General features: G+C 40.1%; 1 long non-coding RNA gene across 1 annotated transcript; it reads left to right on the plus strand.

The window, feature by feature from the left end:
- On the plus strand, positions 1–2,385 carry LOC145459622 (uncharacterized). Its single transcript, XR_013921487.1, has 2 exons — positions 1–138; positions 1,065–2,385. It is a non-coding gene; the product is annotated as an uncharacterized LOC145459622 (long non-coding RNA).
- The last annotated feature ends 7,431 nt before the right edge of the window (positions 2,386–9,816 follow it).

The raw sequence follows: 9,816 nt of genomic DNA on the forward strand, positions 1-9,816 counted from the left end.
CTTTCAGCCAAAATAATTAATTACCTATACTGTCTATCAACCTTGGAATTCTGTTCGCGAACTACTAAACTTACAACGGCACACGAGTTCGTTGTGGAACAAATATTCAACGGAAATTCAATGAAAATACAAAGACTGGTGAGTTTATACGTTCTCATTGTCACTTGAAGTATGTTGTATAGTTGTCTGCTGGCTCATTTTTGTAGCTTTAACTCGTTTCGGTAAAGGCTCATCGCTCAATTCTTGCCACACATTTGAAGCTCCAAATGTCGTGTTCCCACCTTTCACCTTTTTTATCATTTTTCTCACTGTCAAATGCTGAATGGCATATCCAGCTTGATCGACATCGGGATTGGTAGAACGTGCACCATGTTTACGCTGTGTAATGAAATTGTGAAAAAAATGCAGCTCTAGTAGGAAATAGCCTATGATTTTCTCATACCACATTTCCAAAAAAGGCCTCGAGAACATCTTGCGAGAAGGAGTGAAGACCAACGTAATCTAATGCATCTTCCCGAAGCAGTCTTCTTGCAAGAGATGCAAGATTGCGAGATGTGAAACAGAGCCCTTCCAAAGTGGGCATTGCAATGATTTTTTTTGCATCACCACTATGATTTTCATTGATATACGTCTAAGAGTAAATTTGTAGCTTCTGGCCATATGTTGTGGCACTCCACAACGGCATCACTTACGTGCCATTGCATGAGACTGTCCGCGAATGTTTCAAGCCACGTGATTCGATCATCGTCAAGACGTCGCAATGGGTTCTTTGGTGAGCAGTTGACAATAGAGAACCACCTTGACAATAAGCATATAAAATGACTTTTTTCATATAGTAATCAATTAACGCTTACTTGGCAAACATCAAGATGAATTCGGAAGTACCTTCTGCCCCCTTAACTTTGCTCAATACCTTGCCCACTCGTTCACTCATAACTGTAATTGCCAGTCCAACATTCATCTAGCGAACGAAGAGTAGCCTACTTTTCCAATATATGTTCTTCAATTCGTAAGACCTATTTTACCTTGCTGTATGGTGTTAACTCAACATGCCTTCTTTTCAGGTTTGTCTCACTAAGAAGAGATTTGGAGTCCTTTTCGTACAATTCGTGGATATGTCTCCAAAGGATTGTCCGACCCTTCTCGTCAATCATTTCCCTTGAACCATTTTTACTCGAATTATACAAGGAGTTTCTCGCCGTCTATAAATACGAATCAGGATAGGACAGTGCTGGATTTCAAAACTTAATATCACCAAGCCTGCTACCTTGAGCAAATGAGGCGTATCGGAAAGCAGAAATATTGGACGATCTCTTGCAAGAGGGTTATGTGCCATGAGATGGCCATCTAATGTGATTTTATGTCGGATGCTGATTATCCGGAACATTTTTCTATTTGTGGGATGGCCATCACAAATAACCGCATGCACTTGCAGGCCTGCTCTTTCGCATTCAATAATGTTCCGCCAGACTAATGCGGAAAGTCGTCCTGCTGAAATGGACCTCGTAGCGTACCATGATAATGGGACGGACACTTTCCTTGTAACGGTCCTGGCATAAAAAACTGAAGGAAACAAAATTATGCGAGGCATTATTGCATCGTGACTTTGCTTACCCAAAATACTAGTAGCAAGCTCGTTTTGCTTCCCCTCATTTGCCAAGGTTTGGACATTAACAAGACCGACGAGCTTTCCCTCTCGTATTACCAGATTCTCCTTGACTACGAAAAATATATGATGATGGTCACATGTAGTAAACTTTACCGACAGATGTGTACACCTTACTTTTCATTTCGTCTAGGCATATGAAGCCAGTCATTATCTCCCCTTTGCTTTTCTGAGATTTTATTTGTTCGATAGCCAATGGGTTTATCCCGGGATTTGGTGGTATGCAATTTCTGTATATAATTCTTTAGTAAATACTGACTCATTGGATAATTGTGTGGTTTCCTACCTGTATGATCTAATGGTGCGGGCGCATGGCAATTTCAAAACCTCGCTACTCCTGATGTGGCTGTAAGCAGCTGGTGACCTTGAATAAAGCTCGATGCACCACCTTAATATGTCTGGATGGTAACGTCTAGTACTTGGTGATTTCAGGCTATTAAGCATATTCTCCAGAAACATTTCACGAAGAAAGTCATTCATCTTTTCTTTCTCTATGTCCACAATGTCCTGAACATGCATAGTGTAAGAATTGTGTACTGAATGAAACTGGTGGTGTATGTACCATGATTGCTCTATGTGTTGTTTCATCGACTTCGAGTGTTTTATTTTCGCACTTTTCATTGTCTTTTTCTTTCTGTATGTATAACTGGCACTCCACACAGATTTTTTCATCCTCAACTGCACAGTTTTATTTTTGGATTAAAAATCTTCTCCCTTGACTATATATCTGTTTGTTACCTAGAATACAGCATTCGTTGCAGCGATGTATTTGTTTGACAGAGAGGCTATTCGCTTGTCGTTGTACAATTGGATGATATTTGGTGTTGCTACTATCCCGTTTTGCAACACCCGAGCATAGGTGTAGCCGCTCCAAGTACTCTTAATCAAGGTTGATTATTGATTTTTATTAGGTCCTAATCCCAAATGACGTGCTCAGTCACAATGCGAACATACGGTATCTTACTTATTGCTGACGACAATGATCTGTGTAGTTCAGATTTTCCGTCCAGGTAATCTAGTTCCACTGGCCAACCGTACACATGAAGCTGATCTATGCCACACAAATCAATAGACACCCTGGATAAGTTGTAAAATGAATATGCGTATTGCATGGTTTATTTCATAGATTAAAAATTACCTTATCTGCGGTACCAAGCCTGTATTTTCCTGCGTTTCGTAGATTCCAATTAGCTTACCCCTTTTCTTATAAAATGACCAATTTTCTGAAGAATGCAGTTCAATCATTTCAGGCTGATCTTAATTATGCCAATCCTTCATAGTCACCTGATTCGGATTCAATTACCCTTGCTGCACTCAAAAGCCTGGCAAATGTACGATAAAATTTTTTTGGCCATGGATTTCTAGTGGCCGAGCGTTTCCGCGTACGGCTCGTAAAGGCACTCGACATAGATTTCGGTAAGCGCTTGTTAGGCACAGCTCCCAGTTTCAAGGTCTTTCTGGTGCCATTGACAATTATGTCGCTCTCTTTGAAATGCTGCTCACATATTGCTATCCTATTAGAAGGAAATGCATAATTCACATGTGCATTTATTATTGAATAGTCAAAACAAACGATGTTAAATCATTTGAACTAAAATATATCAATAAACAACAAAAAGATTGATCTCGTAAAAAATGTCGGTCGAGTGCTTCACAACTCACGTCTCTCTGTGTAACATGCTGGCAATTTTATCCCGATTATCTCCACGAATAGATAGAACAAATTTTCTTAAAAATTCCCTGTGGCTTCTTTCTTCCTCAGTGCGGGCAAATTCTGGTCTCCTCAATGTAAAAAGAGCTATGTTTTTCGACCGATGCCTCTTGAAGTTGCAATGAGGAACTGTACAATGCGTAGAAGGCATGATAAACTATATCTGTGAATAATGCAAAATCGATTAACACGGTACGCCCACAAATGATTTTCCGTCACCGATCCACCCACTAGACCCAACCAAGTATCGACCAACGAACCTACGCCGGACCGCGCAGATTAGGGTTCGTGCTTTGCTGTCTCTGTTCAGCATGTAATGGCTGCTCTCGTATTTGCAGTATATCCCTTAAACCTGGTGTTACACTATCTACATGACGTATGCAGTGTATACTGGTACATTGAGCGTATTTCGAGGAAGTAAGGCGTGCCCCAAGGCCTATTAAAATATTGACGCAATAACACTAAACCAGGTGCGAAAAGGCTCGAGCGCCCGCCGAGTATAAAGCCTCAGTCAAGCGGAACGAAGCAGCAAAATCGGTCGCTGCCATTCCATAGTAACATTCCATAGTTACATTGTGTAAAAATATGATTCATAGCAAATTTGACTCAATTACAACTAGAAAAAGTGAAGTTATTAGAGTAGAATGTTTTGGATATGAAAAAATAGTCGGCTTACTACCGTGTAATTAAATTATATGAAAGAATTTCTCACTAAAATACTCCATTTATTTTCAAATCTATAATATTCTCCTCTCACATCATTGATTCCACTTTTTTCAAATTAAGCCAGATTCAGTGTTCCTTTTATGCAACATAACAATTTTATCATGTAACCACCCAGTAAAATAAAAAAGAAGTTATTTTAGAACAGCCATATTGTACAAACACCACACAACATCAGCCATTCATTATTACTCACGTGTACAATGCACATACCTAACAAAACGTCAAATGGACGAGGGGCATTGTGTGTTTTCACAGACAGCAGATCAAATCAATGAGTTACACCTCAAAAATACTAATGTGGAAAGAAGATCCTCAAATATGTTAAAGCGGCATGGCCGTAGAATGAATCCACAGCTACTGAATACACGTTCCACTAGTGCACTAGATGCAGGAATTGACAAGCATTTTGAACCACACTGAAAAGCATTGAATACTCATTCTTTCTAGTCGCCCAAAAATGCAAAGAATCATCGCCTTCAAATCTACACATGAGCTTATCAGTCTCTTCACCATCTGAGTCATTTCATTGGCTTTAATTGAACTTTGCTTCAATTGTTTGCTTGTATAATTGAAAAGTCTTGAGTACTTTAATTGCGGATGATCTATTACCTCTTCATCACTGGACGATTTTGTACAATGCGTTGCTACTATGTATCATTTTCTGTTGTTTTTACGGCGGCATATCTGATATCAGACAAGTGCAACGAACGCAGTGGTGACAAATAGCGATGTCGGCAGAATTCGTCGGATGCGTTGATCTAGCTATTATGATTCGCAAATTTCTTCATCTTCAAGTCATATAAAATAAGCCGAGTCAATGACTTGGGTCGAGTCATGCGTAATGACCCGAGTACAAGTCGAGTCAATCCAAATATTGACTCGAGTCGAGTCATTTTCCCATTTCCAGAAAATGACTCGAGTCAAGTCGAGTCATTAAAAAATCGTGACTCGAGTCGAATCATGACTCGAGTCATTACAACCCTGGTAGGACCCCTAAATATGAATTGAACATCTTCGGGCAGACCCGTTGATATATTGACTTCGTTACATGATGCTATTTCAGTATTTCGTGACCTCCTACATCTGCTATGTAAAAAGATATGGAAATCGCTAAAACAAAAGGCACACACGATTTCAAATTGGTATTGCTTTACTGACAAATAATTTTTTCCTGGGAAATGGCATTTGTCATGTGGGGTTTGGATCGCCACGGCATGAACAATGAACATTCAGCGCCAGTCATTTAGCCACCTATGGACAATTAAACATATATGTATATTGTATATCGAAGCTTTTCTGTCACCACAAGGGCATTCCTTCTCGCTGCTGATCGTTCTGGCACACTTCTTCGAGTCGCATGTTATACGACCTATACCTTCATAATCGGATGTCTTGGTGCGTCGTGGCGCAGTAATGACCGAAGTCTCCATTTCTATAAAATCTATGTATTCTCGTGGGGGAAGGGTACCCAATAATTAAGATATTTGGCAATATTAAATCGCGCGCCCAGCGCAAAAAAATGAAAAACTGACATAAATTTCCCCCCAAAAATAATGCAGTTTATGTTAATTCACGAAATCATTCTGGGTCCCTCCGAGCTCGATTTGGGATGTGGCAGTTATGGTCCTGTACCCCACTACCCAACACTTTTGCCATCACAGAGCAGCTATTTGCTGGTTTGACTACAGAAGACACGCCACCACATAAGTACGCAAGACAATCGTCTATAACTGCAACGTAAAAAGTATTGTGAACTGATATCAGTAACACTCAAAATTTCGTGAAAGCGTTATTTCACGTCTAACTAGTCGTGCTGGATGCGTTTGTGACGCCATCATTGTCCATCCAGAGTTGAAAATGAAGTTTTGTGAACAACACGTAATATAATTTTCGAAACATACATTCCAGAACAGTTAACTGGTAACGGTAGTTGCGCCAGTGTTGGGATCAAGTCACTACCTTCGAGTCACGAGTCACTGCACATTTTGACTCGAGTCAAGTCAAGTCAATCCATTTTCGAAGCTGACTCGAGTCAAGTCGAGTCACGAGTCAAGTCACAATTCAAGTCAAGTCGCCTTTTCGAGTTATGAGGCATGAATACGTCATTGCATTTTGTTACCTGTCTGAAATACAGATTAAGTGGTCATTGATTCTAAACCAGTTTTCCCAACCTTTTTCGACTCATCGCACCCTTTTCAAGTTCAACACCGATCATTGCCCCCCAAATTTCGTGAACCGAATAATGGGCATTCAACACGAATCACCGGCGGGTTGACTTAAAAAAGGGCAACTTGTCGGCTCGATGTCGAATTTGACACTTTTGCAACCGAATTTTGGTGGGTTGACTAAAAAAAAAAAGGTTATTTCTCCGCCCCGACTCCAATATAGCCGTTTTAACGCGTCATCGACCCCTCCGCTATTTTCGCCCCCTTTGTCCATTTTCGCCCTCTTCGTCATTTTCGCCCCCTAGGACGCGATATCGCCTACGTTTGGAACCACTGTTCTGAACCAATGAACAAATATAGAGTTAAATATGCACGCAAGAAAGCGCTGTATCGCTCACATATACGTAGAACTGCTAAACTAAGTAAGTAATTGCATAGCCTCAGTTTATAGGTACCAGCCATAATGGAGAAACGAATTGATAAGATGCAATACATTACATTTTACAAATTGATATGATACAATTCGAGCCTGCGCCAATGGTTGATGAATATATAAACTATATTCGAATTCAATTTCAATAAAACAAGAGGTTTGGTTAAGGTAAAAACTGAGAACAGGAATAGACATTTTGCTATTAAATTACTTTACTTTACTAGTTTACGACATCGTAAGCTATAAGCTACGATCACTTCGTTTGCGTTCAATTTATTTGTGACTAGGGCAGGGCAAAATAGAGTACTCGAGTGATTCGATTCTGAATCACGTAATATGCTTCGAGTCGAGTATCACTTATGATGACGTCATAATAGAATGTAATATGTCAAAGATCGAATGAGTACCTTTTATACTACCACAAAGAACATGGTGCTTAGTTTTCCATCACATTAAAGATACTTTGCAATTTCTTCGACCGTACCGATTTCATTGCACTTTGTGACAATGTTATGGGATGATCACGACTTTGGAAATGTGTTATTTCCAGTAGCGTTAGGAGCTTTGTACTATGTTTCGTATGCTGCGAAACGGCTAATCAAGGTTTCAAAGGCTTCCACAGTAGAGAAAAGTATCGAAATTCTCATCCTCATTGATAAATTAACTTTCAGTGGCAAGGAGCGTATAATTTCAGAATTCGAAAAAATCGACTTTTACTACTCGACTTGAATCATTAAAATTATTATTCGAATCATTGTGCCCAGCCCTATTTGTGACAGAACAATGGAGGCTCAGTGAAACGCACGATTATTGAATGATTAGTCGCTCTCACGGGTTACTCCAGCGTTTCGCGAGCAATCCGACCATATGTAAGATACAGTGATTTTTATCGGCACCGATTACCGGATGACTTGAAATTGACTCGTGCATTTTGCTTCGAGGCACGAGTCAATCCATATTTCTGAAATGCCGAGTCAAGTCAAGTCATTTTAGCAAAGTGACTCGAGTCAAGTCATGACTCGAGTCATCCCAACACTGAGTTGCGCATGTGTCTATGTGAATATGAAGACTGTCCTGCAAATAATTTTGAACAAACGCGTCTATTCCCCACTAGAAACCACTGAATTCCCCACCGTTTAGGAACCACTGCTCTACATGAAGTAGATTTTCATGTCTTGGAAATAGCTGCTTTAAGTAGTAATTCATAACATTTATTCTACTTGAGTAGCAATCATGTGGGGGTACCATAGAAGAGGCTTATAAAGGTCATTTGACTCCCCAAAGACCCGTCCTCACTTGTAATTGGCTGGAGTTGAGCTTTGTTTTAGTCCACCTTGCCATCGAAACCGAGATTTCAAGGCTATTATGGCATACTTAGTTGTTTCTGTACCAGTGTTGGTATCAAGTCACTACCTTCGAGTCACGAGTCATTGCACATTGTGACTCGAGTCAATCGATTTTCGAAGGTTACTGGAGTCAAGTCACAATTTTCGTAGTATAAGGCATGACTACGTCATTGCATTTCGCTAGCTGTCGAAAATGCAGATTGAGGGGTCATTAATTCTGAATCGATGAACGAATATAGAGTTAAATATACACGCAAGGCTCTGTATCGCTCACATATACATAGAACCGTTAAACTACTTGAGTAATTGCATACCCTAAGTTTATAGTTACCATCCAAAATATAGCCTAAGATATAACACATTACCCATTTACATATTGATATGATGCAAATTGAGCCTGCGTCAATGGTTGAGGAGTATATAAACTATATTCCAATTCAAATTCAATAAAACAAGAGGTTTGGCTGAGGTAAGAACAGAAATAGATATTTTGCTATTAAATTACTTTATTACTAGTTTACGATAACGTACGCTGTGAGCTTTGATCACTTCGTTTGTGGTTAATTTTTTTGTGAGAGAACAATGGAGGATCCGTAAAGCACACGATCATTGAATTATTGATCGCTCTCACGGGCTACACCAGCGTTTCATAAAAAAATCCGAACCTACGGAAGTAACAGTGATTTTTATCGACACCGATCCACATTTCTGATACGACGAGTAAAGTAAAGTTGCTTTAGCAAAGTGACTCGAGTCAAGCCAAGTAATACGAAAAAGGTAACTTAAGTCAACTCATGATACGAGTCATCCCAACACTGTCTGTACGATCACCAGACGCTCAAGGCTATTTAGGAGTGCGAATTGTGAAAACGTAGGACATTCTATATTTCTTGAACAAGGACGACAAATCCTGATAAAGAAGGTCATATGGTAACCCTAAATAATGACCACTTCGACCACCCCTGCCAGCACAAAATTCGAAATAATATGTAGAGCCATGTTTCATATTTGATGCCGACAATCGAGTGAAGTTCACCTCCCAGCTCACCAGTACCTACCAGGGTCACTCTTTCAATCAATAACTGGAAAGAGGAGCGACGACTAAATTTCTCTGCCTGCTTGCGTCTCACTGAATAAGCATAAAGATGACCAGGTTAGTGGCATTCATTGTCCGCCCAAGGAACTCCCAGTTTTCCTAATCCTCTCACATTTCTTCACAAGTCGAACTGGAGATGCAGACAGAATTTGAGCAAAAAGTATAATATATACAAACAACGAAACAAAATAGAAACGAAACAAGAATACAAGTAATAAGATAAAATAGAATTATATAAATGCAAAAATTTGGTGAAATGCCAGAAAGAAATTACATCCAGCTGTACACAGAAATTGGCGTACACTCGATGCGACAAGAAAACAAACCACTCACCGAAATTTCAACAGGCTTAATGTACGTTGAGATAACTTTTCGTCGCACCCACTGCGGCCGCAAATTTCAAAGCTCTTCCGAGGGTCACGTCCCGACCCGATGGCACGTAAACTTCTACACCCAGCTCTCAACTGGACTACGACCAGCTGCCAGCGATACTTACTGCGCAGAACTGCTTGGAACACAGCATAACGCGATACAAATCAATGCAGCACTCCGCATAGTGTGCCTAGCGCACACCGGATTTGGTGCATCTGAAGATGAGCACTTAAGCAGGTTATCCTTCTGTGGAGAGAACGAATGGCGACGTAACCGCGAGTTAAGCAAGGTAGCATCTGAA

This window comes from Botryllus schlosseri, unplaced genomic scaffold, assembly GCF_051294905.1.
Source record: "Botryllus schlosseri isolate E-star unplaced genomic scaffold, Bs_hap1 Bs17a, whole genome shotgun sequence".
In the NCBI taxonomy this organism is placed as follows: Eukaryota; Metazoa; Chordata; class Ascidiacea; order Stolidobranchia; family Styelidae; genus Botryllus; species Botryllus schlosseri.